The 27838-nt window shown below is 33.9% G+C and overlaps 1 protein-coding gene and 1 long non-coding RNA gene across 2 annotated transcripts in view; both read right to left on the minus strand.

Moving 5' to 3' along the window:
• Positions 1-27621, minus strand: LOC128171140 (uncharacterized). Its single transcript, XR_008242017.1, has 4 exons — positions 27591-27621; positions 359-483; positions 169-249; positions 1-63 (listed from the first exon to the last, which is right to left on the minus strand). It is a non-coding gene; the product is annotated as an uncharacterized LOC128171140 (long non-coding RNA).
• LOC128174829 (uncharacterized) overlaps positions 1-27838 on the minus strand; it is a 218200-nt gene that overhangs the window by 93344 nt on the left and 97018 nt on the right. The gene's annotated exons all lie outside the window — the stretch shown is intronic.

Genomic DNA, 27838 nt, shown 5'->3' on the forward strand with positions numbered 1-27838 from the left:
TACGTTTTTCATAATTTTGTTATCAGGTTTAGTTTTACATTGTTGACAGGAATCGTTTGTGATCTGAAAAAGAAAGTTTTAAAATTAAATAAATGAAATAAAATCAGAGTATTTATTTTAAAGTAGGGGTATGTAAATAAAATTGGTGACATTAACATTAAATATTACTTAAAGACTGACCCTGGAACGGGTGTTTGCGCTTGGCGGGCTATCATCAAACTCGGTCTCCTTCATTTTCACCTCAGTGACCTAAATTTATAAATATAGACCTTTTTACTGATTTTGACATAAAGTATGACCAGGTGTAAGAGTAAGAGCTATAAAATATCTACTGAATTTTGATTAAATTATCATTTACCTCAAGCCCTGGTGTCTTCACCGTTGTGTTTGATCCTTTTCTGATCTCCCCCCGAGATCCCTCCTCCAACCCGCGGAGACGGTCTGTCCCCTTTAGGCACCAAGAAGTATTGTCACCAAGACACTCTGGGTTTGTAGAAAATAATCATTTAAAGGATGGAGCATTTTACCTACCATGCAGTAAATGCACATTGCAGTATATGGAATACAAGTGAAATCCACATGAGCAGAGGCAAGGACGATGCAACAAAGGAAGATTTCATAAAGAACATATTGATAGTTATCATCTAGTAGTCATATTCTAATGTCGCTTATATTTCAAATCATTGCATATTGGTATGTCAATTCTAATATTGTAACATTCCTTTAAAGCTAATGAGTTAGTATTGATATCATTACCTGTTGTTTTTTAAAACAACTTCATTAAACTTGCTGATTATTTAAAGTGATAGTCAGTACATAAGAATTATGTGATATTTAAGATATTGTCTATTTAAGATATTGTCTCATTATTCTTCAATTTATTATAATAAAGTATTTTATATTTGATTTTTTAGGAGATTTTACCTTTTTATATACAAAATGTAGAAGGTAAGAATTTTCATGAATAGTTCATGAATTTTATTTAAGAATTATTCATGAATAAAATTCATAATGATATTCATGAACAGTTCATGAAGATTCATTAAACTTATTCATGAACAGTTCATGAAGATCCGATGAACTTATTATTGGACATTCATCAAATGATGAAGCTTCATGAATATAACTGTTCATGAATTATTCATGAAAAATTATATTCATGAATATTCATCAACATTTTTTCATGAACAAAAATTCATGACTTTAAAATGTCCAATAATAAGTTCATGGGATCCTCATGAATTGTTCATGATCATCTCGCAGGGGTTGTCTGGAGGGTTAATTGGATATTCTATCTTCAAATATTTAATATTTTATTGAATAAAATAACATCATTTCTAAAGAATTCTAAGCTTTAATTTTTTGATGTTATACAAAGAAAGTAATACAGCGTAAAATCATCCCGGTTTGTAGCCATTTCTTGTTTTTGAATAAAGATGAAAATAATGGGCGTGTCTTAAGAAAACAGTGATATTCCTGTAAATACATTGACTATAATAACTCCTTTACGTGTCATGTGACAACATTTTTCATTTGAGTGTATTCATCGATCAAGTGTAAGTAAAGTTAAAAAAGTCACGTGAGTTAACGCCAGGTAAACAACAGTCGTTTATGATAGGGAAGACCAATTTAATTTTTGATAAAATCTTTAAAACAAATAAACCACCAAAAACAGAAATATCACAATAATATATTCAAACTGACTGTGAAGGAAAACTGTATACCTGTAATAATCGTTTATTTTTTTATTTCATCATTTCTTTTTAACTTTATATTATGATTTATTTGTCTAAGTCCTCTATAAAAGTGACATAATAAATCATCATGATTTTCCAGGTTTAGCTTCCCTAGACCGACTGGGCCAATTTAAATCAAACCAAACTTGGTAAAAATCTTCCTTATACGGAGAGAAGATTCTAAATTATTAGAATAAAGGGAGTAACCTTTTTTAAAAGGTTGATAATTATGAAACAGGGAAAATACAGTGGATGTCTTCTCAAGAACCACCTAATAAGAAATACCAGAAATTGAACCCCCCTCCTATTTCAAATCCCATTGGAGTGGGGGTTCAAAATATTATGGTCGCAATATATTGAACCCCCCTGATGATTTTCATTGCTATTGGATAGGGGGTTTAAAATATTATGGCCGCAATATATTGAACCCCCCCCCCCCCCACCTATTTCCAATCCCATTGGAGGTTCAAAATAATTTGGTCGCAATATATTGAACCTCCCTCCTTCTTCAATTTCCATTGGATAGGGGGGTCAAAATATTATGACCGTGATATATTGAACCCCCCTCTAATTTCCATGGCTATTGAAGAGGGGGTTCAAAATATCATGGCCATAATATTTTGAACCCCCTCTCCAAAGGGAATTGGAATATGGAGGGGGATTCAAAATATTGCAGCCATAATATTTTGAAACCCCTCTCCAATAGCAATGACTATTAGAGGGGTGTTCAATATATCGCAGCCATAATATATTGAACTTGGGCTTTAATATTTTAGGGGGTGGGGGGGGGGGTTCAATACATTGCAGCAATATTTTGAACCCGGGTTCAATATTTTGCGGGGTTCAAAATATTATATGAGAGCGTGACCCCATGAGTGCAGGTTTAAAGTTAAACATAGTAAATATATAGAGAAATTGTTTAAAAATCTTCTTAAGAACAACAATGCTACAATTAGTGAGATTACTATGCAAATGACCTTAAATAGTGTAGATTCTTAATTGTAGAAGCAGTGACACCAAGATCAATACTGGTACCCCAATAGGCATTCAAATTTCAAAATTTAATTTTTTATTTATATAGAACTTGTTAAAAATAAAATTTGTTGGATTATTAGGCAAGCATTCTAAGAATGGGTACTTTTAGATTCTTAATTGTTAAAACTGTGACCCTCAGACCAATACTGGGTCCCCAAGATGAGTTCAAAGTTCAGCATAGAAAAATATAGGAAAATTGTTTGAAAATCTTCTTTTCAAGAAATACTATGTTATGTTCAGTTACTGTATTAAACTAGGTCACAGTGAGTTCTTTCAGGTTCATCTGAAAGGCACCTAGGTACCGGTTAATTGCAGGTAGACACCTCTTGTATATTCCTGGTAGCTCTTGGACCAACATTATCTTTTACATGTAAACACAATGGCTTTGAGTAAGTGAGTGAGTGAGTGACCAACACTGGTGCAATTTGATATTTACCTGGCATGACACTTACATCTCCTTGTTTATTGGGGATAGACAACCCTTGTGAATTTGGGGTAGCTCCAATGGACTGTTTGTCTTGATTACACAAGGAATTGAAAGCCAAAAACAGTACTTAGTTTTGAACAAAGCATGCCTTATTAATTTTTGCCGAATTTTTAAATAAGTAGTGTTAAACATTAACATTTAACATTGAAAGACACAAACCGTAGTTACGCACCTGTGGTCAGCTCAGCATGTCAGCTACTGTGTAACATTAACTGTAGATTTAGTACTTTATAAGTAGCACGAAATTAAAGAATGTTCATACGAAATGAAAGTTGATGAAGCTGCATTATTATAACCACATAAATGAATAGATACAGTAATTATCTGCCAATGTTTTTTTTAAATTTTAACATTTTTAACCGAAATTTTCATTGGGCCGAGGTGTCTTTTACATGGGCCGAGGTGTCAATAGATTTGGGCCGACCCGTCTGGGCCGAGGTGTCAACCGCCCTGGGCCGAGGTGTCATAAGGCCGAGACGTCTGTATCCCTGGAGAATCCCTACAGCCAAATAATTCATCAACACTCTAATTCAAACACAATAGTTTTAGCCCTTTTTCATAAAGATAAAACTTAAATCTATGTGAGGCCTATATGATGCTCCATAATTTATAGATCGAGCCATTAACATGTAAGCCATTGATACTAATTAAGGTCTTCCGTTTTCAACGGAAGACCTTGTACTGATTCTGTTGATAATTAAGGTCTTCCGTTTCCAACGGAAGACGTTATTGTTTTCGTTCTGTTTCTTATTATTATTAAGGTCTTCCGTTTCCAACGGAAGACCTTATTGTTTTTCTTAGGTTTCTTTTTCCCTATTATTATTATTTTTTTTTTATTACCGATTTTGTGCACGCGATTTCTCGGAAACGGCTCAACTGATTTACGTCAAATTTTCAGTTCTGATAGGTATTGATCTGAACCTTGTTGGAAATTTTTTTTGTTTATGACGTCACTTCCTGTCTTGAGATATCATGGATTTATCGGTTTTTATAGGGGTATTTTGTGCGGAGAACTCCTCTTTAATCATTTAAGATATGATGTTGAACTTTTCAGGGCTGATAGACGAAAGATTGAAATAGTGTCTAATGGTAATTAATCATCTTTATCTCAAAGAGCGCCGAAGCTCGCCCGAGCTTGAAAATTAAGATTAAAAAGGCGTCGTGATTTTTCTTGGTTTTCTTTGAATATCTCTTTTCTCGAAAGCATTTTGTTAAAACAAGTAGAACAAAAAAACTTAATTAAATCAAGAGCTTTAATTAAGGTCTTCCGTTTCCAACGGAAGACCTTATTGTTTTTCTTAGGTTTCTTTTTCCCTATTATTATTAAGGTCTTCCGTTTCCAACGGAAGACCTTATAGTTTTCGTACTGTTTCTTATTAAGGTCTTCCGTCTTCAGCGGAAGACCTTACTGTTTTTCTACGCGTTCTCATTCTTCTATATTATTATTTTTCTTCTTGGTAGTCACCCTTAATTTCTCAGCCATTTCTCAATCGATTTTAATGATTTTTACAGGGATGATGTCTTAGGTGAATATCTCTTTGCATCTTACTTCCTGTCTGAAAATTCACTTCCGCTTCTGAATTATCTCCCTTTTTCATGTATTTTGGAACATGATATTGTTCACGCATCTCCTCAAAAACTGTTATAGTTAGGGACTTGAAATTTATATGCAAGATAGAGTGGTTATGGTAGATTTGCTTGCTTGTTTTAGATTTGACCAGAAGTCATCATCCTTGAAGCTCGACCGGAACTGAAAATGTTGATGTTAAATTTTTTTGACAATTTTTACGAAATTTGAGATTTGATCACGAATATCTTTCTTCTAATCAATATTTTGCTAACACATGTAGAGCATCAAAAATTAATCTATAAAAGATCTTTCAACTGACACCAAGCAAAAGGGGCCGACCCCTCATATAAGGGGCCAAGAGGGGTCTAAAGTCTTTTATCTATATCTCTTTAATGAAAAATATTTTGTAATGTATTATAGAAGCAAAAATGTGTATCTTCCAGTTATCTACCTATATTTGTTAAGAGTTTTCTGATATGTTACATAATTTGCATTTAAAAGGGGCTAGAAGTCCAATATTTTGATCATTTATTTCTTAAAAAGGAGAAATATTTTGAAATGCATTATAGAAGAGAAGATACTCAGAATAATATTCGTAATAATATTTAACCACCAAAGTTTCGTTGAATGGTCCTTATAAGGAGATAAAGAGTCGGCCCCTAAAACAATCTTTCCCTAATATCTCAAAAACAGTAACAAATTTCTAAACACTTGTTGAACAAAATGTGTTTAATATTAAGGGACCTTTCATTGATATCAAGAAAAAGGGGCTAGCCCCTCAAATTACATGATAAGAGGGATCTAAATGTTTCAATCAAAGCTCTTATACATATATCAGAAACAAAACAAGGGCGAGAAGTCCAATACATTTATGATTTATTTGTAAAAGAAAAAGAGGATATAGAAATTGAAGAAAAGAGTCTGTTTAAAATCAAAGGATTTTTCATTCTATTTCCAAATCATGTTTAGCTGGTAAATAGCAAAATAAAGGTCAAGCATGTTTCTCAAACTCTAGTGATATTGGGAATTTAGTATTTTCCGTTTAATATAGAAGTCACCGACCACCCCCCCCCCCCCCCCCACCCTTCATAAAATCTTTTAGTTTTTCTGGCCCGATTTTACTTGATCTTTGATCTCGGACCTTTAATTTCAACTTAGTACCATTCTAGATTACCGCACTAATTACCAGACCAATTCGTTCATTATTAACAGAGTTATGAACTTTTTGGCATTTGAGTTTTAATTTTCGTGTTTGACATGTACTGTAGAAAAAAATTCTAACTCCCGAGCCCTTCACTCAATCCTCATGAAATTTTGTGTAAATGTATCTCGGACCTGATTCTGTTTTTCTGCCAAATTTGCAGCGGGTTGAACAATTAAGAAGACATTTCCGATATCAAGCCGCGAGTATAGCCTGTACGGGGACTTAAAATTTACACAGTGCAAGGGATGTAAGCAGCCGCGTAATATTTCTGTTGCATGTATATTTCTTGTTTTCCGTTTAGTCTGTATCTACGATAGCGTGTGAACTACTTATGAATGTTAGAACTGTGGAAATTACTGTCATCCATTTTTTTATGAATAAATTTACGTGTTACTGATTTCGTTATTTCTACATTTATAAGAATTTTATCAATCCTGTTGATAGAAAACAGTCAAACATAATAGTAAACGACACAAAAAAATCACTACTCTGAAATACATGTGTAAAATGCATCAGTCATTGTTTTAGGACTTCCCCTAATTGTTGTTAACCGAATCCGAGATCCACACCTCAAAATTCTACTTTCGATTTATTTACGACGAAAATCAAGCTCGGTCCTTTTCATCCCCCTCCAGACACAAACACGCATCAACATTTCAAATGACCTCGCACTGTTACCAAACCTGACTAGTGAGACATCTTACACGTTGTTTTTCATCTCATACAAAAATTCAGCTCCTGTCCCGGGCGGAAACGCCCCAAATTCAAAGAGAAAATCGGGAATTATTTCGCGTCAGCCATGTTTTGACGCGAACCTTTGATGAAATACTGTTATGACACCTGCAAAGACCGTGTGGAGCCAAGATTTGTTCTTTCTCTCTATTTCCTTCTCTCCATTTGTGTTTTTTTTTTGACTTTCTAACTAAGATATTCAAAATAAAGGGGTTGTTATACTGAAGTACAAGTTGAAAAACACTCATCCTTTAAGATTTAGACAAAAACAGTCCTTTATTATTAAGGTCTTCCGTCTTCAGCGGAAGACCTTACTGTTTTTCTACGCGTTCTCATTCTTCTATATTATTATTTTTCTTCTTGGTAGTCACCCTTAATTTCTCAGCCATTTCTCAATCGATTTTAATGATTTTTACAGGGATGATGTCTTAGGTGAATATCTCTTTGCATCTTACTTCCTGTCTGAAAATTCACTTCCGCTTCTGAATTATCTCCCTTTTTCATGTATTTTGGAACATGATATTGTTCACGCATCTCCTCAAAAACTGTTATAGTTAGGGACTTGAAATTTATATGCAAGATAGAGTGGTTATGGTAGATTTGCTTGCTTGTTTTAGATTTGACCAGAAGTCATCATCCTTGAAGCTCGACCGGAACTGAAAATGTTGATGTTAAATTTTTTTGACAATTTTTACGAAATTTGAGATTTGATCACGAATATCTTTCTTCTAATCAATATTTTGCTAACACATGTAGAGCATCAAAAATTAATCTATAAAAGATCTTTCAACTGACACCAAGCAAAAGGGGCCGACCCCTCATATAAGGGGCCAAGAGGGGTCTAAAGTCTTTTATCTATATCTCTTTAATGAAAAATATTTTGTAATGTATTATAAAAGCAAAAATGTGTATCTTCCAGTTATCTACCTATATTTGTTAGAAGTTTTCTGATATGTTACATAATTTGGATTTTAAAGGGGCTAGAAGTCCAATATTTTGATCATTTATTTCTTAAAAAGGAGAAATATTTTGAAATGCATTATAGAAGAGAAGATACTCAGAATAATATTCGTAATAATATTTAACCACCAAAGTTTCGTTGAATGGTCCTTATAAGGAGATAAAGAGTCGGCCCCTAAAACAATCTTTCCCTAATATCTCAAAAACAGTAACAAATTTCTAAACACTTGTTGAACAAAATGTGTTTAATATTAAGGGACCTTTCATTGATATCAAGAAAAAGGGGCTAGCCCCTCAAATTACATGATAAGAGGGATCTAAATGTTTCAATCAAAGCTCTTATACATATATCAGAAACAAAACAAGGGCGAGAAGTCCAATACATTTATGATTTATTTGTAAAAGAAAAAGAGGATATAGAAATTGAAGAAAAGAGTCTGTTTAAAATCAAAGGATTTTTCATTCTATTTCCAAATCATGTTTAGCTGGTAAATAGCAAAATAAAGGTCAAGCATGTTTCTCAAACTCTAGTGATATTGGGAATTTAGTATTTTCCGTTTAATATAGAAGTCACCGACCACCCCCCCCCCCCCCACCCTTCATAAAATCTTTTAGTTTTTCTGGCCCGATTTTACTTGATCTTTGATCTCGGACCTTTAATTTCAACTTAATACCATTCTAGATTACCGCACTAATTACCAGACCAATTCGTTCATTATTAACAGAGTTATGAACTTTTTGGCATTTGAGTTTTAATTTTCGTGTTTGACATGAACTGTAGAAAAAAATTCTAACTCCCGAGCCCTTCACTCAATCCTCATGAAATTTTGTGTAAATGTATCTCGGACCTGATTCTGTTTTTCTGCCAAATTTGCAGCGGGTTGAACAATTAAGAAGACATTTCCGATATCAAGCCGCGAGTATAGCCTGTACGGGGACTTAAAATTTACACAGTGCAAGGGATGTAAGCAGCCGCGTAATATTTCTGTTGCATGTATATTTCTTGTTTTCCGTTTAGTCTGTATCTACGATAGCGTGTGAACTACTTATGAATGTTAGAACTGTGGAAATTACTGTCATCCATTTTTTTATGAATAAATTTACGTGTTACTGATTTCGTTATTTCTACATTTATAAGAATTTTATCAATCCTGTTGATAGAAAACAGTCAAACATAATAGTAAACGACACAAAAAAATCACTACTCTGAAATACATGTGTAAAATGCATCAGTCATTGTTTTAGGACTTCCCCTAATTGTTGTTAACCGAATCCGAGATCCACACCTCAAAATTCTACTTTCGATTTATTTACGACGAAAATCAAGCTCGGTCCTTTTCATCCCCCTCCAGACACAAACACGCATCAACATTTCAAATGACCTCGCACTGTTACCAAACCTGACTAGTGAGACATCTTACACGTTGTTTTTCATCTCATACAAAAATTCAGCTCCTGTCCCGGGCGGAAACGCCCCAAATTCAAAGAGAAAATCGGGAATTATTTCGCGTCAGCCATGTTTTGACGCGAACCTTTGATGAAATACTGTTATGACACCTGCAAAGACCGTGTGGAGCCAAGATTTGTTCTTTCTCTCTATTTCCTTCTCTCCATTTGTGTTTTTTTTTTGACTTTCTAACTAAGATATTCAAAATAAAGGGGTTGTTATACTGAAGTACAAGTTGAAAAACACTCATCCTTTAAGATTTAGACAAAAACAGTCCTTTATTATTAAGGTCTTCCGTCTTCAGCGGAAGACCTTACTGTTTTTCTACGCGTTCTCATTCTTCTATATTATTATTTTTCTTCTTGGTAGTCACCCTTAATTTCTCAGCCATTTCTCAATCGATTTTAATGATTTTTACAGGGATGATGTCTTAGGTGAATATCTCTTTGCATCTTACTTCCTGTCTGAAAATTCACTTCCGCTTCTGAATTATCTCCCTTTTTCATGTATTTTGGAACATGATATTGTTCACGCATCTCCTCAAAAACTGTTATAGTTAGGGACTTGAAATTTATATGCAAGATAGAGTGGTTATGGTAGATTTGCTTGCTTGTTTTAGATTTGACCAGAAGTCATCATCCTTGAAGCTCGACCGGAACTGAAAATGTTGATGTTAAATATTTTTGACAATTTTTACGAAATTTGAGATTTGATCACGAATATCTTTCTTCTAATCAATATTTTGCTAACACATGTAGAGCATCAAAAATTAATCTATAAAAGATCTTTCAACTGACACCAAGCAAAAGGGGCCGACCCCTCATATAAGGGGCCAAGAGGGGTCTAAAGTCTTTTATCTATATCTCTTTAATGAAAAATATTTTGTAATGTATTATAGAAGCAAAAATGTGTATCTTCCAGTTATCTACCTATATTTGTTAGAAGTTTTCTAATATGTTACATAATTAGGATTTTAAAGGGGCTAGAAGTCCAATATTTTGATCATTTATTTCTTAAAAAGGAGAAATATTTTGAAATGCATTATAGAAGAGAAGATACTCAGAATAATATTCGTAATAATATTTAACCACCAAAGTTTCGTTGAATGGTCCTTATAAGGAGATAAAGAGTCGGCCCCTAAAACAATCTTTCCCTAATATCTCAAAAACAGTAACAAATTTCTAAACACTTGTTGAACAAAATGTGTTTAATATTAAGGGACCTTTCATTGATATCAAGAAAAAGGGGCTAGCCCCTCAAATTACATGATAAGAGGGATCTAAATGTTTCAATCAAAGCTCTTATACATATATCAGAAACAAAACAAGGGCGAGAAGTCCAATACATTTATGATTTATTTGTAAAAGAAAAAGAGGATATAGAAATTGAAGAAAAGAGTCTGTTTAAAATCAAAGGATTTTTCATTCTATTTCCAAATCATGTTTAGCTGGTAAATAGCAAAATAAAGGTCAAGCATGTTTCTCAAACTCTAGTGATATTGGGAATTTAGTATTTTCCGTTTAATATAGAAGTCACCGACCACCCCCCCCCCCCCACCCTTCATAAAATCTTTTAGTTTTTCTGGCCCGATTTTACTTGATCTTTGATCTCGGACCTTTAATTTCAACTTAGTACCATTCTAGATTACCGCACTAATTACCAGACCAATTCGTTCATTATTAACAGAGTTATGAACTTTTTGGCATTTGAGTTTTAATTTTCGTGTTTGACATGTACTGTAGAAAAAAATTCTAACTCCCGAGCCCTTCACTCAATCCTCATGAAATTTTGTGTAAATGTATCTCGGACCTGATTCTGTTTTTCTGCCAAATTTGCAGCGGGTTGAACAATTAAGAAGACATTTCCGATATCAAGCCGCGAGTATAGCCTGTACGGGGACTTAAAATTTACACAGTGCAAGGGATGTAAGCAGCCGCGTAATATTTCTGTTGCATGTATATTTCTTGTTTTCCGTTTAGTCTGTATCTACGATAGCGTGTGAACTACTTATGAATGTTAGAACTGTGGAAATTACTGTCATCCATTTTTTTATGAATAAATTTACGTGTTACTGATTTCGTTATTTCTACATTTATAAGAATTTTATCAATCCTGTTGATAGAAAACAGTCAAACATAATAGTAAACGACACAAAAAAATCACTACTCTGAAATACATGTGTAAAATGCATCAGTCATTGTTTTAGGACTTCCCCTAATTGTTGTTAACCGAATCCGAGATCCACACCTCAAAATTCTACTTTCGATTTATTTACGACGAAAATCAAGCTCGGTCCTTTTCATCCCCCTCCAGACACAAACACGCATCAACATTTCAAATGACCTCGCACTGTTACCAAACCTGACTAGTGAGACATCTTACACGTTGTTTTTCATCTCATACAAAAATTCAGCTCCTGTCCCGGGCGGAAACGCCCCAAATTCAAAGAGAAAATCGGGAATTATTTCGCGTCAGCCATGTTTTGACGCGAACCTTTGATGAAATACTGTTATGACACCTGCAAAGACCGTGTGGAGCCAAGATTTGTTCTTTCTCTCTATTTCCTTCTCTCCATTTGTGTTTTTTTTTTGACTTTCTAACTAAGATATTCAAAATAAAGGGGTTGTTATACTGAAGTACAAGTTGAAAAACACTCATCCTTTAAGATTTAGACAAAAACAGTCCTTTATTATTAAGGTCTTCCGTCTTCAGCGGAAGACCTTACTGTTTTTCTACGCGTTCTCATTCTTCTATATTATTATTTTTCTTCTTGGTAGTCACCCTTAATTTCTCAGCCATTTCTCAATCGATTTTAATGATTTTTACAGGGATGATGTCTTAGGTGAATATCTCTTTGCATCTTACTTCCTGTCTGAAAATTCACTTCCGCTTCTGAATTATCTCCCTTTTTCATGTATTTTGGAACATGATATTGTTCACGCATCTCCTCAAAAACTGTTATAGTTAGGGACTTGAAATTTATATGCAAGATAGAGTGGTTATGGTAGATTTGCTTGCTTGTTTTAGATTTGACCAGAAGTCATCATCCTTGAAGCTCGACCGGAACTGAAAATGTTGATGTTAAATATTTTTGACAATTTTTACGAAATTTGAGATTTGATCACGAATATCTTTCTTCTAATCAATATTTTGCTAACACATGTAGAGCATCAAAAATTAATCTATAAAAGATCTTTCAACTGACACCAAGCAAAAGGGGCCGACCCCTCATATTAGGGGCCAAGAGGGGTCTAAAGTCTTTTATCTATATCTCTTTAATGAAAAATATTTTGTAATGTATTATAGAAGCAAAAATGTGTATCTTCCAGTTATCTACCTATATTTGTTAGAAGTTTTCTGATATGTTACATAATTTGGATTTTAAAGGGGCTAGAAGTCCAATATTTTGATCATTTATTTCTTAAAAAGGAGAAATATTTTGAAATGCATTATAGAAGAGAAGATACTCAGAATAATATTCGTAATAATATTTAACCACCAAAGTTTCGTTGAATGGTCCTTATAAGGAGATAAAGAGTCGGCCCCTAAAACAATCTTTCCCTAATATCTCAAAAACAGTAACAAATTTCTAAACACTTGTTGAACAAAATGTGTTTAATATTAAGGGACCTTTCATTGATATCAAGAAAAAGGGGCTAGCCCCTCAAATTACATGATAAGAGGGATCTAAATGTTTCAATCAAAGCTCTTATACATATATCAGAAACAAAACAAGGGCGAGAAGTCCAATACATTTATGATTTATTTGTAAAAGAAAAAGAGGATATAGAAATTGAAGAAAAGAGTCTGTTTAAAATCAAAGGATTTTTCATTCTATTTCCAAATCATGTTTAGCTGGTAAATAGCAAAATAAAGGTCAAGCATGTTTCTCAAACTCTAGTGATATTGGGAATTTAGTATTTTCCGTTTAATATAGAAGTCACCGACCACCCCCCCCCCCCACCCTTCATAAAATCTTTTAGTTTTTCTGGCCCGATTTTACTTGATCTTTGATCTCGGACCTTTAATTTCAACTTAGTACCATTCTAGATTACCGCACTAATTACCAGACCAATTCGTTCATTATTAACAGAGTTATGAACTTTTTGGCATTTGAGTTTTAATTTTCGTGTTTGACATGTACTGTAGAAAAAAATTCTAACTCCCGAGCCCTTCACTCAATCCTCATGAAATTTTGTGTAAATGTATCTCGGACCTGATTCTGTTTTTCTGCCAAATTTGCAGCGGGTTGAACAATTAAGAAGACATTTCCGATATCAAGCCGCGAGTATAGCCTGTACGGGGACTTAAAATTTACACAGTGCAAGGGATGTAAGCAGCCGCGTAATATTTCTGTTGCATGTATATTTCTTGTTTTCCGTTTAGTCTGTATCTACGATAGCGTGTGAACTACTTATGAATGTTAGAACTGTGGAAATTACTGTCATCCATTTTTTTATGAATAAATTTACGTGTTACTGATTTCGTTATTTCTACATTTATAAGAATTTTATCAATCCTGTTGATAGAAAACAGTCAAACATAATAGTAAACGACACAAAAAAATCACTACTCTGAAATACATGTGTAAAATGCATCAGTCATTGTTTTAGGACTTCCCCTAATTGTTGTTAACCGAATCCGAGATCCACACCTCAAAATTCTACTTTCGATTTATTTACGACGAAAATCAAGCTCGGTCCTTTTCATCCCCCTCCAGACACAAACACGCATCAACATTTCAAATGACCTCGCACTGTTACCAAACCTGACTAGTGAGACATCTTACACGTTGTTTTTCATCTCATACAAAAATTCAGCTCCTGTCCCGGGCGGAAACGCCCCAAATTCAAAGAGAAAATCGGGAATTATTTCGCGTCAGCCATGTTTTGACGCGAACCTTTGATGAAATACTGTTATGACACCTGCAAAGACCGTGTGGAGCCAAGATTTGTTCTTTCTCTCTATTTCCTTCTCTCCATTTGTGTTTTTTTTTTTGACTTTCTAACTAAGATATTCAAAATAAAGGGGTTGTTATACTGAAGTACAAGTTGAAAAACACTCATCCTTTAAGATTTAGACAAAAACAGTCCTTTATTATTAAGGTCTTCCGTCTTCAGCGGAAGACCTTACTGTTTTTCTACGCGTTCTCATTCTTCTATATTATTATTTTTCTTCTTGGTAGTCACCCTTAATTTCTCAGCCATTTCTCAATCGATTTTAATGATTTTTACAGGGATGATGTCTTAGGTGAATATCTCTTTGCATCTTACTTCCTGTCTGAAAATTCACTTCCGCTTCTGAATTATCTCCCTTTTTCATGTATTTTGGAACATGATATTGTTCACGCATCTCCTCAAAAACTGTTATAGTTAGGGACTTGAAATTTATATGCAAGATAGAGTGGTTATGGTAGATTTGCTTGCTTGTTTTAGATTTGACCAGAAGTCATCATCCTTGAAGCTCGACCGGAACTGAAAATGTTGATGTTAAATTTTTTTGACAATTTTTACGAAATTTGAGATTTGATCACGAATATCTTTCTTCTAATCAATATTTTGCTAACACATGTAGAGCATCAAAAATTAATCTATAAAAGATCTTTCAACTGACACCAAGCAAAAGGGGCCGACCCCTCATATAAGGGGCCAAGAGGGGTCTAAAGTCTTTTATCTATATCTCTTAAATGAAAAATATTTTGTAATGTATTATAGAAGCAAAAATGTGTATCTTCCAGTTATCTACCTATATTTGTTAGAAGTTTTCTGATATGTTACATAATTTGGATTTTAAAGGGGCTAGAAGTCCAATATTTTGATCATTTATTTCTTAAAAAGGAGAAATATTTTGAAATGCATTATAGAAGAGAAGATACTCAGAATAATATTCGTAATAATATTTAACCACCAAAGTTTCGTTGAATGGTCCTTATAAGGAGATAAAGAGTCGGCCCCTAAAACAATCTTTCCCTAATATCTCAAAAACAGTAACAAATTTCTAAACACTTGTTGAACAAAATGTGTTTAATATTAAGGGACCTTTCATTGATATCAAGAAAAAGGGGCTAGCCCCTCAAATTACATGATAAGAGGGATCTAAATGTTTCAATCAAAGCTCTTATACATATATCAGAAACAAAACAAGGGCGAGAAGTCCAATACATTTATGATTTATTTGTAAAAGAAAAAGAGGATATAGAAATTGAAGAAAAGAGTCTGTTTAAAATCAAAGGATTTTTCATTCTATTTCCAAATCATGTTTAGCTGGTAAATAGCAAAATAAAGGTCAAGCATGTTTCTCAAACTCTAGTGATATTGGGAATTTAGTATTTTCCGTTTAATATAGAAGTCACCGACCACCCCCCCCCCCCCACCCTTCATAAAATCTTTTAGTTTTTCTGGCCCGATTTTACTTGATCTTTGATCTCGGACCTTTAATTTCAACTTAGTACCATTCTAGATTACCGCACTAATTACCAGACCAATTCGTTCATTATTAACAGAGTTATGAACTTTTTGGCATTTGAGTTTTAATTTTCGTGTTTGACATGTACTGTAGAAAAAAATTCTAACTCCAGAGCCCTTCACTCAATCCTCATGAAATTTTGTGTAAATGTATCTCGGACCTCATTCTGTTTTTCTGCCAAATTTGCAGCGGGTTGAACAATTAAGAAGACATTTCCGATATCAAGCCGCGAGTATAGCCTGTACGGGGACTTAAAATTTACACAGTGCAAGGGATGTAAGCAGCCGCGTAATATTTCTGTTGCATGTATATTTCTTGTTTTCCGTTTAGTCTGTATCTACGATAGCGTGTGAACTACTTATGAATGTTAGAACTGTGGAAATTACTGTCATCCATTTTTTTATGAATAAATTTACGTGTTACTGATTTCGTTATTTCTACATTTATAAGAAATTTATCAATCCTGTTGATAGAAAACAGTCAAACATAATAGTAAACGACACAAAAAAATCACTACTCTGAAATACATGTGTAAAATGCATCAGTCATTGTTTTAGGACTTCCCCTAATTGTTGTTAACCGAATCCGAGATCCACACCTCAAAATTCTACTTTCGATTTATTTACGACGAAAATCAAGCTCGGTCCTTTTCATCCCCCTCCAGACACAAACACGCATCAACATTTCAAATGACCTCGCACTGTTACCAAACCTGACTAGTGAGACATCTTACACGTTGTTTTTCATCTCATACAAAAATTCAGCTCCTGTCCCGGGCGGAAACGCCCCAAATTCAAAGAAAAATCGGGAATTATTTCGCGTCAGCCATGTTTTGACGCGAACCTTTGATGAAATACTGTTATGACACCTGCAAAGACCGTGTGGAGCCAAGATTTGTTCTTTCTCTCTATTTCCTTCTCTCCATTTGTGTTTTTTTTTTTGACTTTCTAACTAAGATATTCAAAATAAAGGGGTTGTTATACTGAAGTACAAGTTGAAAAACACACATCCTTTAAGATTTAGACAAAAACAGTCCTTTATTAATAAGGTCTTCCGTCTTCAGCGGAAGACCTTACTGTTTTTCTACGCGTTCTCATTCTTCTATATTATTATTTTTCTTCTTGATAGTCACCCTTAATTTCTCAGCCATTTCTCAATCGATTTTAATGATTTTTACAGGGATGATGTCTTAGGTGAATATCTCTTTGCATCTTACTTCCTGTCTGAAAATTCACTTCCGCTTCTGAATTATCTCCCTTTTTCATGTATTTTGGAACATGATATTGTTCACGCATCTCCTCAAAAACTGTTATAGTTAGGGACTTGAAATTTATATGCAAGATAGAGTGGTTATGGTAGATTTGCTTGCTTGTTTTAGATTTGACCAGAAGTCATCATCCTTGAAGCTCGACCGGAACTGAAAATGTTGATGTTAAATTTTTTTGACAATTTTTACGAAATTTGAGATTTGATCACGAATATCTTTCTTCTAATCAATATTTTGCTAACACATGTAGAGCATCAAAAATTAATCTATAAAAGATCTTTCAACTGACACCAAGCAAAAGGGGCCGACCCCTCATATAAGGGGCCAAGAGGGGTCTAAAGTCTTTTATCTATATCTCTTTAATGAAAAATATTTTGTAATGTATTATAGAAGCAAAAATGTGTATCTTTCAGTTATCTACCTATATTTGTTAGAAGTTTTCTGATATGTTACATAATTTGGATTTTAAAGGGGCTAGAAGTCCAATATTTTGATCATTTATTTCTTAAAAAGGAGAAATATTTTGAAATGCATTATAGAAGAGAAGATACTCAGAATAATATTCGTAATAATATTTAACCACCAAAGTTTCGTTGAATGGTCCTTATAAGGAGATAAAGAGTCGGCCCCTAAAACAATCTTTCCCTAATATCTCAAAAACAGTAACAAATTTCTAAACACTTGTTGAACAAAATGTGTTTAATATTAAGGGACCTTTCATTGATATCAAGAAAAAGGGGCTAGCCCCTCAAATTACATGATAAGAGGGATCTAAATGTTTCAATCAAAGCTCTTATACATATATCAGAAACAAAACAAGGGCGAGAAGTCCAATACATTTATGATTTATTTGTAAAAGAAAAAGAGGATATAGAAATTGAAGAAAAGAGTCTGTTTAAAATCAAAGGATTTTTCATTCTATTTCCAAATCATGTTTAGCTGGTAAATAGCAAAATAAAGGTCAAGCATGTTTCTCAAACTCTAGTGATATTGGGAATTTAGTATTTTCCGTTTAATATAGAAGTCACCGACCACCCCCCCCCCACCCTTCATAAAATCTTTTAGTTTTTCTGGCCCGATTTTACTTGATCTTTGATCTCGGACCTTTAATTTCAACTTAGTACCATTCTAGATTACCGCACTAATTACCAGACCAATTCGTTCATTATTAACAGAGTTATGAACTTTTTGGCATTTGAGTTTTAATTTTCGTGTTTGACATGTACTGTAGAAAAAAATTCTAACTCCAGAGCCCTTCACTCAATCCTCATGAAATTTTGTGTAAATGTATCTCGGACCTCATTCTGTTTTTCTGCCAAATTTGCAGCGGGTTGAACAATTAAGAAGACATTTCCGATATCAAGCCGCGAGTATAGCCTGTACGGGGACTTAAAATTTACACAGTGCAAGGGATGTAAGCAGCCGCGTAATATTTCTGTTGCATGTATATTTCTTGTTTTCCGTTTAGTCTGTATCTACGATAGCGTGTGAACTACTTATGAATGTTAGAACTGTGGAAATTACTGTCATCCATTTTTTTATGAATAAATTTACGTGTTACTGATTTCGTTATTTCTACATTTATAAGAATTTTATCAATCCTGTTGATAGAAAACAGTCAAACATAATAGTAAACGACACAAAAAAATCACTACTCTGAAATACATGTGTAAAATGCATCAGTCATTGTTTTAGGACTTCCCCTAATTGTTGTTAACCGAATCCGAGATCCACACCTCAAAATTCTACTTTCGATTTATTTACGACGAAAATCAAGCTCGGTCCTTTTCATCCCCCTCCAGACACAAACACGCATCAACATTTCAAATGACCTCGCACTGTTACCAAACCTGACTAGTGAGACATCTTACACGTTGTTTTTCATCTCATACAAAAATTCAGCTCCTGTCCCGGGCGGAAACGCCCCAAATTCAAAGAGAAAATCGGGAATTATTTCGCGTCAGCCATGTTTTGACGTGAACCTTCGATGATGAAATATAGACTGGCAATGCCTGTCTGATATGTGCGATATATATTTCGTACGATAGAGACAGAGGACCAGTCTACGATGAAATACTGTTATGACACATGCAAAGTCTGTGTGTTCGAATCTCGCCGGAGCCAAGATTTGTTCTTTCTCTCTATTTCCTTCTCTAGATTTTTTTGACTTTTTAACTAAGATATTCAAAATAAAGGGGTTGTTGGACTGAATAAACAAGTTGAAAACACTCGTACATTAAGATTTTGACAAAAACATTCTTGAATTATTAGGGTCTTCCGTCTTCAGCGGATGACTCTTCTATTTTTCTATTGTTTCTTTTTCTCTTTTCTTATTATTAAGGTCTTCCGTTTCCAACGGAAAACCTTATTGTTACTGCTTTGTTCCTTTTCCCCTATTCTTCTATATTATTATTTTTTTTTCTTACAAATTTTGTGCACGCAAGATCTCGAAAAGTACTTAATTGATTTTTATGAAACTTGTCGATGTAATAGATGACGATGTGAACCGTATTGCAAATTTTTTTTATTGATGACGTCACTTCAGGTTTTGAGATATAGTCGTTTTGTCGATTTGCAGAGAGGTATTTTTTCGGCAGTACTCCTTTTAAACTATAGCAGACATACACTTAAAATTTTCAGTGATGGTAGACGGAAGATTGAAATTGTGCATAAAGGTTTAAAATCATTTCGATCGCAAAAAGCGCCGAAGCTCGCCTGGACCCAAAAATTGAGATTAAACAAATATCATAATTTTTTCTAGTTTTCTTTGTTTATCTCTTTTCTGAATAATATTTTGTTAAAACATATAATGTTAATTTTTTTATATTTATAAGACCTTTTATTTGATATCAAGACAAAGGGGCTGGCCCCTCAAATTAGGGGACCAAAGGGCTCTCAAGTCTTCCATCTATAGCCCCTTTACTGAGATATATTTTGTGAAAGATTATAGAAGCAAATATGTTTATCTTACAGTTATGTATCCAAGCAGTGTCATGATTTTATAATGTGGTACGTAATTAAGGTTTTTAAGGGGTCAAAAATCCAAAACTTTGATCACCGATATCTCAGAAAGGAAAAATATATTTTGAAATGCAGTATAGAAAAAAAGATACTCAAACTGATCTACTAAACAATATGGATTCTTCAAAATTTCCTTAAACGACCCCAATAAGGAGATAAGGGATCGGCCCCTAAAACGCTCTTTCTGAGATATCTCAAGAATGGTAACAAATTTCTATACACTTGTTGAACAAAATATCTTTAAAACTAAATGACTCTTCATTTGATACGAGGAAAAAGAGGCTGCCCCTCGAATTAGAGATCTAAATGTTTTCAACCAAAGCTCATACATCTAAAACAAAATAGTAACTGGCCCTTAGAATGTAGACCTTTGTCTTATATGTTAAATCACGTTTAGCCGTTAAATAGCAATACCAAGGTCGTACATGTATTTCATGTTCTAAAACACACGGAAGACCTCCTCGTTGCTCGCAACGAGATCGTGTCTAGTTATTATTATTATTTTTTTTTCCAAATTTTGTGCACGCGATTTCTCGAAAACTATTCAGCCGATTTCAGTCATTTTTTCAGAGATGAAGAGTCATGATCTGAATTTTATATGTTTTTGAAATTTTTGTTGTCGTCACTTCCGGTACCGATTTATCGGCCATTTTGTAGTTTTTTACGACCTATTTTGTGCAGAGCTGATCTCAGAAACTATCAGAGATATGATTATGAAATTTTCAGGATAGGTAGTCTATAGTCTGAAGTTGTGCACTATTATTTTGTTTTACGCCAGTGGCGCCATTTCTTTGAGCTCGCCTGGGCACGAAAATTGGGTACGAATTTTTATCCAAAATTTTTATACGTTTTGATCTGTATCTTTTAATCAGTTGGTATTTTGTTAAGACATATATAACAAAAGTGGTAGAAAATTAAAAGTTCTTTTCAACAAAATCAAAAAAAAGGGGCTGGCCCCTTAAATTAGGGGCCTAGACACTCGTAAACTCTATGAGAAATGGCTTTAAAATGATAAAGATTTTGTAATGCATTATAGAAGCAAAGTTGTTGATCGTAACAATATCTATCAGGTAAAATCATTGCCACGCCCATTTATGACGTAATTAGGGTTTTTTAGGGGCCAGAGTACTTAAAAGTTTATCACGATATAACTAGAGAAGGAGGCATATTTTCTTAAGTATTGTAGAAGAGAAAATGTCTGTCTTAATAAAAATAATCAATTCCACTAATCAAAACACCATTGTCTGTCCCCATTAAGGATCTATAGGGCTGGCCCCTAAAATATTCAATCATTTGTATCTCAAAAATGAAAAACAATTTTAGATAGGTGTAAGAACAAAAAATGTTATTATTCGTGAGACCTTTCGAATGATCTCAAGAGAAAGGGGCTGGCCCCTTAAATTAGGGGCCAAGACACTCGTAAACTCTATTCAGATAACGTAAAAACGATACAGATTTTGTAATGCATTATAGAAGCAAAGTTGTTGATCGTTACAATATCTATCAGAAAAATCATTGCCACGTCCATTTATTACGTAATTATGGATTTTTATTGGCCAAAGTACTAAAGCTTTGACGCAATATATCTAGAGAAGGAGACATATTTTGTTAAGCATTGTAGAAGAGAAAATATCTGTATTGATGATTCTAATCGATTCCATTAATCAAAACACCAATGTCTGTCCCCATTAAGGATCTAGAGGGCTGGCCCCTAAAATATTCTATCATTTGTAATTATAAAATGAACAACAATTCTAGATAAGTGTAAGAACAAAAAATGTTATAACTCGTGAGACCTTTCTAATGAACTCAAGAAAAAGGGGCTGGCCCCTTTATTTAGGGGCCAAGACTGTCGTAAACTCTATTACAGATAACTTAAAAACGATACAGATTTTGTAATGCATTGTAGGAACAAAGTTATTGATCGTAACAATATCAGTTTGTAAAACTCATTTCCAAACCCATTGATGACGTAATTAGGGATTTTAGGGGACAAAAATCTTACATCTTTAATGTTCTGTATGAGAAAAAGCAAAACTCTTTGTTAAGCATTTTAAAGGATATTGACAATCGTTTACATTTTCTGAAAGGGAGTGGTTGAGGGGAATTCTGAAATTTCATTGATATTTTAATGCTATCGTTTAAAAATTGAACGGAAGACCTACTCGTTACTCGTAACGAGATCGTATCTAGTTATTATTATTTTTTTTTTCTTACCGATTTTGTGCATGCGATTTCTCGGAAACGGCTCAACCGATTTACGTCAAATTTTCAATTCTGATAGGTATTGGTCTGAACCTTGTTGGAAAATTTTTTTGTTGATGACGTCACTTCCTGTCTTGAGGTATCGTGGATTTAACTGTTTTTATAGGGGTATTTTGTGCGGAGAACTCCTCTTTTACTATTAAAGATATGATGTTGAACTTTTCAGGGCTGATAGACGAAAGACTGAAATAGTGTCTAATGGTCATTAATCATCTTTATCTCAAAGAGCGCCGAAGCTCGCCCGAGCTTGAAAATTAAGATTAAAAAGGCGTCATGATTTTTCTTGGTTTTCTTTAAATATCTCTTTTCTTGAAAGCATTTTGTTAAAAACATGTAGAACAAAAAAACTTAATTAAATCAAGAGCTTTCATTTCGGATCATGAAAAAGGGGCTGGCCCTTCAAATTAGGGGCTGAGGGGGCTCTAAAGTCTTTAAATGATAACTTTTTACCGTGAAATATTTTGTGATGCGTTATAGAAGCAATTATGTTTAATCTTAGGTTATTAACCTAATTATGGCAATCATTTACTCCTATGTTACGGAATTAGGGATTTTAAGGGGCCAGAAGTCCAAAACTTTGATGTTCAATATCTCAAAATAAAGAAACATTTGGATAAGCAATATTTAACAAAAGATGCTCAAAATATTGAGCTTAACAATCTGAAACCATAATTTCCTTGTTATGCGGTCCCTAAAAGGAGTTACAGGGTCGGCCCCTAAAACGACCCTCTGCAGATATCTCGAGAACGGTACAAAATTTGTAAACACTTTTTGAACAAAATGTGTTTGAATTGACAAGAGCTTTCATTTGAAATCAAGAAAAAGGGGCTGGCCCTTAAAATTAGGGGCTGAGGGGGCTCTAGAGTCTTTTAATGATAACTTTTTACCGTGAAATATTTTGTGATGCGTTATAGAAGCAATTATGTTCATTCTAAGGTTATTTACCTATACATGGCAATCATTTACTCCTATGTTACGTAATTAGGGATTTTGAGGGGCCAGAAGTCCAAAACTTTAATGCTTAATATCTCAAAATGAAGAAACATTTGGATAAGCAATATTGAACAAAAGATGCTCAAAATATTGAGCTTAACAATCTGAAACCATAATTTCCTTGTTATGCGGTCCCTAAAAGGAGTTACAGGGTCGGCCCCTAAAACGACCCTCTGCAGATATCTCGAGAACGGTACAAAATTTGTAAACACTTTTTGAACAAAATGTGTTTGAATTGACAAGAGCTTTCATTCGAAATCATAAAAAAGGGGCTGGCCCTTAAAATTAGGGGCTGGGGGGCTCTAGAGTCTTTTAATGATAACCTTTTACCGTGAAATATTTTTTGATGCGTTATAGAAGCAATTATGTTCATTTTAAGGTTATTTACCTATACATGGCAATCATTTACTCCTATGTTACGGAATTAGGGATTTTGAGGGGCCAGAAGTCCAAAACTTTAATGCTTAATATCTCAAAATGAAGAAACATTTGGATAAGCAATATTTAACAAAAGATGCTCAAAATATTGAGCTTAACAATCTGAAACCATAATTTCCTTGTTATGCGGTTCCTAAAAGGAGTTACAGGGTCGGCCCCTAAAACGACCCTCTGCAGATATCTCGAGAACGGTACAAAATTTGTAAACACTTTTTGAACAAAATGTGTTTGAATTGACAAGAGCTTTCATTTGAAATCATAAAAAAGGGGCTGGCCCTTAAAATTAGGGGCTGGGGGGGGGGCTCTAAAGTCTTTTAATGATAACCTTTTACCGTGAAATATTTTTTGATGCGTTATAGAAGCAATTATGTTCATTTTAAGGTTATTTACCTATACATGGCAATCATTTACTCCTATGTTACGTAATTAGGGATTTTGAGGGGCCAGAAGTCCAAAACTTTAATGCTTAATATCTCAAAATGAAGAAACATTTGGATAAGCAATATTCAACAAAAGATGCTCAAAATATTGAGCTTAACAATCTGAAACCATAATTTCCTTGTTATGCGGTCCCTAAAAGGAGTTACAGGGTCGGCCCCTAAAACGACCCTCTGCAGATATCTCGAGAACGGTACAAAATTTGTAAACACTTTTTGAACAAAATGTGTTTGAATTGACAAGAGCTTTCATTTGAAATCATAAAAAAGGGGCTGGCCCTTAAAATTAGGGGCTGGGGGGGGGGGGCTCTAAAGTCTTTTAATGATAACCTTTTACCGTGAAATATTTTTTGATGCGTTATAGAAGCAATTATGTTCATTTTAAGGTTATTTACCTATACATGGCAATCATTTACTCCTATGTTACGTAATTAGGGATTTTAAGGGGCCAGAAGTCCAAAACTATAATGCTTAATATCTCAAAATGAAGAAACATTTGGATAAGCAATATTGAACAAAAGATGCTTAAAATATTGAGCTTAACAATAATCAACTATAATTTCTTTGTTATGCGGTCCCTAAAAGGAGTTACAGGGTCGGCCCCTAACATGACCCTCTCAAAATATCTCAAGAACGTACAAAATTTGTAATTACTTGTTGAACAAAAAGTGTTTGAATTGACAAGAGCTTTCATTTGAAATCATGAAAAAGGTGCTGGCCCTTCTAATAAGGGGCTGAGGGGGCTCTAAAGTCTTTTAATGATAACGTTTTACTGTTAAATATTTTGTGATACGTTATAGAAGCGATTATGTTCATTCTAATGTAATGTACCTGTATATGGCAATCATTTACTCTTATGTTACGTAATTAGGGATTTTAAGGGGCCAGAAGTCTAAGGCTTTGATGCTCAATATCTCAAAATGGAGGAAAACTTTGGAAAGCAATATTTAACAAAAGATGCTAAAAATATTGAGCTTAACAATGTACAACCATATATTGTTTTTATCTGGACCCTAAAAGGAGTATAAGGACCGGATATCAAAACGATTTTTCCCAGATATCTCAAAAACGGTAACCAATTTCTAAATACTTATTAGTGGTACACAAAAATACCTTTTGATTAAAATGAATGAATAGGAGCTGATCCCTCAAATAATAGACACCAAAGGGATAGATAGTCTTTCACCCATTACTCATACATCCCGCCTCCTTTTCCGGATACGTTTCGCTGATGAAGGTCAAGAGTAAGGTCATTCCATATTCTAAAAATCGGACGGAAGACCTCCTCGTAGCTCGCAACGAGATCGTGTCTAGTTAAGGTCTTCCGTTTCCAACGGAAGACCTTATTGTTTTCGTACTGTTTCTTATTATTTTTTTTTCAAAATTTTGTGCACGCGATTTCTCGAAAACTACTCAACCGATCTGAACAATTTTTTCACAGATGATGGGAAATTATCTGAATTTTATATGTTTTTGAATTTTTTGTCGTCGTCACTTCCGGTCCGGATTTACGGTCGATTTTGTACTTTTTTACGACCAATTTTGTGCAGAGTTGATCTCAGAAACTATAAGAGATATGACTTTGAAATTTTCAGGATAGGTAGAGCATGGTTTGAAGTTGTGCACTATTTAGTTGTTTTGCACCAGTGGCGCTATTCCTTGGAGCTCGCTTAGGCACAAAAATGGGGTACAGATTTCGAATCAAAATTTTCATATGTTTTGATCAGTATCTTTTTATCAGTTGATATTTTGACAAGACATATAGAACAAAAGTAGTAGAGAATCAAAAGTTCTATCCAATAAAATCAAGAAAAAGGGGCTGGCCCCTTTAATTAGGGACCAAGAGACTCGTAAATTCTATTACGAATAACTTGAAAACGATAAATTTTTTGTTATGCATTATAAAAATCAAAGTTGTTGATCTCTACATTATCGGTTTGAAAGAGTCATCGTCAGGCCCATGTCTGACGTAATTAGGGTTGTTATTCTTTGTTTTCAATTTTTTTTTTGGGGGGGGGGGTGGGGGTAATTTTGAAATTGTATCGATATCTCATGGTATCATTTTATCTAAAAAAAAAAAAAACAACAAAAATCGGACGGAAGACCTACTCGTTACTCGTAACGAGGTCGTATCTAGTTATTATTATTATTTTTTTCCACAAATTTTGTGCACGCGATTTCTCGAAAACTATTCGGCCGATTTTGACCATTTTTTCTCAGATGATTGCCAGTGGTCATAATTCTAGAAGTTTTTTTAAATTTCGAAATCGGCACTTCCGGTTCCGATTTACGGCCGATTTTGTAAGTTTTTACGACTAATTTTGTGCAGACATAAACTCAGAGACTATCAGAGATAAGAATATGAAATTTTCAGGATAGGTAGACTATAGGTTGAAGTTGTGCACAATGTAGTTTTTTGGCGCCAATGGCGCCATTTCTATGAGCTCGCCTAGGCTCGAAAATTGGGTACGAATTTCGAATCAAATTTTTCATACGTTTTGATCTGTATCTTTTTATGAGTTGATATTTTGTTAAAACATATATTACAAAAGTGGTAGAGAATCAAAAGTTCTTTTTAAAAAAAATCAAGAAATAGGGGCTGGCTCCTTAAATTAGGGGCCAAGACAGTCATAAACTCTATTGCAAATAACTCAAAAACGATAAAGATTTTGTAAAGCATTACAGTGCTGCTATCCTGAAAGTTGACAAGGATAGGATAGGATAGGATGCAGGATGCAGGATACATGATAGAAATATGAAAGTTTAGTTCTATCCTATCCTATCCTATCCTATCCTGCATCCTGTAGCCAATCAGATTCGAGTATAAATTTCAGAGTTATTTTACGAAACGAAAATTGGCTAAACAATGTATTTTCAATGTCAATTTAATACGTTTTACAAGTTAAACCATTTAAGAATAATTATTATATCAAGAACGCGGTGCATAACATTAATGCGCGCTGAAATGTCGGCGCTACATCTTTGTCAATTCGTACGCAAGTACGGAGTTACAGGGAGAATTCGTTGCAACATTTGACAACGTCAGAAATAGATTTCTGTGTTTACTTCATTTAAAGTCTGCAAATTAATAAAAACTTTAATTTATAAACGACCAATTTGGCATTTTAAAAGATAAACATGTATACAAAAAACAGACATTGCTTCACGTTTCATAAAATTTCTTCGATGCCCAATAACAGGGACGCATATTTCTGTCCGATATTAACCTGAACATATCGAATTAATAAAAGTTAGCTACCTATAAATGCTTAAGAATTTATACTTTAAAAATAACTCCGAGTGGTTTAACTATAAACGATATAAACTTCCTAAAGGTATTCCTTATTTTCAGATCGTGTTTACAATTATCGCCGAACGAATCGCTCGAATAATGAGAATTACGCTCCGTTATATATGATAAGAAAATAATTTGATAAAAATATGTGACTAAACAGTTCCTCAATAAGTGCATCGAAATTATTTATCTGTTTTTTAAGCATAAATATAATTAAATCAAAAATCGAATCGCTTACCTGTTTGTTTACGATAGTGTGTCCATCCCGCGTACGATTTAATTTTACCGTAGCACAGGTAAGTAAGTTATCCCGCTCGATGAATATTCGGTTTTAAGATTTAATTATTCTTTTTGACTACTACATTAATAGATAAACTCATTTTATTCTCAAATTTCGTTTCATTTAACTTGCATTCCTATATTTTGAAAGTATGGGATAGGATAGGATAGGATAGAGCTTATTTGCAGGATAGGATGCAGGATACA

The sequence above is a fragment of the Crassostrea angulata genome, chromosome 2 (assembly GCF_025612915.1).
Source record: "Crassostrea angulata isolate pt1a10 chromosome 2, ASM2561291v2, whole genome shotgun sequence".
NCBI lineage: Eukaryota > Metazoa > Mollusca > Bivalvia > Ostreida > Ostreidae > Magallana > Magallana angulata.